A 4466-nucleotide genomic window follows, 5' to 3' on the forward strand; every position below is an offset into this window, starting at 1 on the left:
CTGAAGAACCTAGGGGCAGGACAGGAATAAAGATGCAGATGTAGAGAATGGACTTGGGGACACGGGGAGTGGGAAGGGTAAGCTGGGATGAGGAGAGTGGCATGGACATATATACACTACCAAATGTAAAATAGATAGCTAGTGGGAAGCAGCCGCATAGCACAGGGAGATCAGCTCAGTGCTTTGTGACCACCTAGAGGGGTGGCATAGGGAGGGTGGGAGGGAGATGTAAGATGGAGGGGATATGGGGATATTTGTATACATATAGCTGATTCACTTTGTTATACAGCAAAAACCAACCAACATTTTAAAGCAACTGTACTCCAATAAAGATGTTAAAAGAAAAAAAAGAATGGAGTGGGGAGAAAAGAAAAAGAGTAGAGTGTGGGAGGGGAGTTCTCACTCTAGAAAAGCTCAAGACTTAATATGTAGTCAGAGTTATTAAAATGGTGTAACAATAGATATTCTATTCAATGTGATCATAAGTGATTTTGATTTTCTTATTTGTGCTTTTTTCCTACACCAAATATGTGCTAGTTTTGTGATTAAAAAAATAAAGCTTAAAAAATAAATGCTTTGGAAAAAAGGAAATATCTTCTGAAAGATAAAAAATCAGAATGGTGTCACATATTTATTTTATGTCCCTACTCCCTAAAAATATATCTATACAAAATATAGATATATATATATCCGTACGCGATATACACTGAGTATTTTTCCACTTGCAACCCTAAGGGGTTGCCAGTTCCTGGCTTACACTAAAAAATAATCATATAATGTGAGGCTAGTTACTTAAACCCTCTCAGAAGTTTTCCGATCTATAAAGCGGTGATAGTAATAGCTCCCCCAGTTCAACTCGGAGGATTTGTTGTTGGATTGTATGCAATATGTGAAACTGCTTAATGAAATATTAAACAAGATACAAATGCAAACTGCTAATTACTAGTTAGTATTTGAAATTAAGCAGTTGTAGATTTTAGAGTTTTGAACCATCCTGTGTTGGTTTAACTGGACTCTTTGAAGCCATTTGTGTTCCAACAGGTGAAGTGAGTTGGGAAAGCATAGTTTAAATCACAGCTCCTCTCCCCACGCCACATCTCATTTCACAACTGTTTTTCATCCATTCAGTGACTATATTTATTGGGTGCCAATATGTACTAGAGACTGGAGTCACGATGGTGAAACAGACACTGTCCTTGCATGCATGAAGCTTACAGATTAGCAGAGTATTTGTGGACAAGAAAATAGGCACTTTCAAAATAAGGTGACCAGTGTTGTGATGTGGTAAGTCCAGGGTGCCATGGGGCTCTCGTGGGGTCACTGCCCAGGCTTGGATGGTCATAGAAGTTTTCTTCAACCATGTCATGATGAAGAGGATGAAATATGCAGATGATTTAAAAGGTAAAGGAGAACAGTGGAGGATGCTGGTTGATAGGGCGAGGGGGAAGGGCAGCGTGTTCCAGGCAAAGGGAAGAAAATTTTACTGCCCCCAGGGCAAGAAAAGCAAAGGAACTACTTCCTGGTTTTTAAAAAAGCACCCTGATCATTTTTTGATCGATTGCAATACTTTATAATGCTTCCTAGGCCAGGCGCAGCATGATGAGTAATAGAATACATTTTAGGGTGACCCCCTCCTCCCACCAAGCCTCCGGACCCCTCCCCTACTAGCCTTTCCCCTCATTGCCTGGCCTTTCCTTTTGAAAAGATAGCACTGAAGAGGTGGAGAGAGGCTTTTCTCTTCTGAAGCAGCAGCATTGTTAACAGAGAAGGAAAAGTCTCCCATGAGCTATGGCAAAATCCTGCAGATTGGTTTATGAATCACTGTAGCTTAGGTTAAAGCCACCTAATTTCCTGAAAGACACCCCATGGCTTTAGCCTTCCAGAGGGGCATAAAGCTTGTATGATATATACTTTTAGTTAAAATTAAATGGGAATTGAAAAAAGAAAACCCCAAAAACCCAAAGAGTTTCTTCTGGGAGATCCTATTATTAAAGAAAAAAATTAAAGGCTACAAAGCAATGTGGATAAGATGTATATATTGCATTAAAGAAGGTTTGGGAATATACATATCAAGGTGTTAAAGTGATAACTATCTCTGAATAATTGGATTTCATGCGATTTTTATACCCTTTTTATTGTGAAATATGACACACATTAGGGAAAGTGCATGATATATAAAAGTATAATTTAATAACTTTTTATTAAGTGAACCCTCACTTAACCACTACTCAGATCAATAAACAGAATATGGCCCAGGGGCCCTCCATCCGCCCCTTCCCACTGACAACCCACTCTCTCCCTGCTGCTCTTACTTTTATGATAACCTCTTTTTTTTCTTTTCTTTAGTTTTACCACCTAAGTGTACATTGATGCTTATACATATTTATCTTTTCCTGTTTTTTGAACTTTAAGTAAATGGGAACATAACGATTTTTTTAATCTCTATCTTTGAACATTAGCTTTCGGTCTTTTAACATTAGGTTTCTCAGTTTCATTCATATTGTGGTTCATTCATTTTCAGTGCTGTATGGTATTCCAAGGTTAGATATACCACACTTTATCCACTGTACTGCTGATGGACAGTTTGGCTTGTTTTCAGTTTGGGGCTATCATGAATAGAGTTGCTATTCTTTTGGTGCTCACATGCACATATTTCTATTGGATATATACCCAGGAGTGGGACTCTGGGTCACCAGATATGCATATCTTTAATAGATAATGCCAGAGAGTTAACCAAACACTGCAGTAGCAATGAACACTTCCTGTAACAGTGTAGGAGTGTCCCCATTGCCCTACACTGAAGTTTTGTGCATTTTTTTCTTTAGCTCATCTGAATTTTCTATTTTTCTCTGTAATAAATATCCATTGGTTTAATTAGGCAAAATGCTTTTCTAATATTTCTTAAATTTGTCTTTCCCAATAGGGATATTATTTTTTTAAACTTTTAAATTGAATTAAATCATTCTTACAGAAAAAAGGCACAGATCACAGATGTATGGCTTAATGGATTATCACAAAGAGAACCCACCTCTGTATCCACCACCCAGGTCAAGAAATAGAATTTTCTGGCACCCTAGAAGCCATCTTCATGCCCCCTTCTGGCACAATCCTTTCCCTCCTCATCAAAGGTAAACTATATATTTAGTTCTAATACAATAGATTACTCTTGTGTGGTTTTGAAATTTATAGAAATGGAATGATACAGCATACCTTATTTTGTGTGTAGCCTCCTTTATTTTCCAATATTGTGAGATTCATCTGTGTTGATATGCGTAGCAGTAATTCGTTCATTTTTTTCTTTTCTTGCCACAAGGAAGAAATATTGACCTAAGAGAGCTGACCTACTCAGCACTTTTTCAACTCATGGACTGTATTGACCCATGCCACATGTGGATTAGAACATTTTACAGTCATTTGTATTTTTGTTTCTGCACAAATAATAAGATTTTGGGTTACAGATGCTGCAGGGAGAATGAATGTGGTACCTCTGCCCCGCCCCCGACCCAGCTGCCCTCTGATTTCCATAATAATGGCTCCACTTGGAATTGTCTCTCATTGATAATGGATGTTTTCTTTGCCTTCTTCTCCATCTAAAACACAAAACAGTATCACATCCCCAGGCTGCGTACTTTTATGTAAAACAGAGCTGTCATAGGATTTTACTGGAAAGTTTATTTATTTCTGAGGATCATGAGAGTCCAAGGATAAAACTGGCATCTGGCCACAGGGAGAGCCCTTGACCTAGAAGCAGAGATAGCTTCAAAGCTGTGTTGGTATATAATGGAACAGGGCACTTTTAACATGAATCATAGCCTCAAAACTTTCTAGGGGAAAAAAAAATCCTAAAACTGTCCTCCAAAAGGAAAGGTAAAATCAATAGCTTAGATTTTTTACTCTTTCAGATAAGCAATGCTAAACCCTTCTACACAAAACAGTTGTTGAAATCTAGCTTTTTTTTTTTTTAAAGAACAAAGTGTCAACTGAGCTTGAACTCTTAAAGCAGAATCTTGATATCAATCTATTTTCTTAAAGTAGCCAAACAGGCTTTCAGATGGTAACTCCCTGAAAGGCTGCATGTGAATGTGTAGTAAATGTAATTTTTCTTTTTCTTTTTTTTTTCTTTAGGCCTTGAGATGTAATTATTATAGCTGCAAATGTCCCTAGTGATATTAGCTAGATAATCAAATTTGGATCACAGGAATGAAATAACCTAAAGTGTGCCTTCATTACTGCTCTCCTCCAAAGAATTCACTTAATTCTATCCTCCCCCCCCCCGCCCCCACAAATCTGTAACTAGACAACGGAGATAGTAAAATTAGCCAGAGGAGTCAAAATGGTCAAATTGATTCTCAAAGCAAAGAATGCCATGTTTAAACACAACAGGTAAAAATTTCTCCACCACAAAAACAGAAAAGAACATTGATGAAATCACAAGCAGAAACAACAAATCAAAATGCTGAACAGAA

Source organism: Physeter macrocephalus, chromosome 18 (genome assembly GCF_002837175.3).
Source record: "Physeter macrocephalus isolate SW-GA chromosome 18, ASM283717v5, whole genome shotgun sequence".
Lineage (NCBI taxonomy): Eukaryota > Metazoa > Chordata > Mammalia > Artiodactyla > Physeteridae > Physeter > Physeter macrocephalus.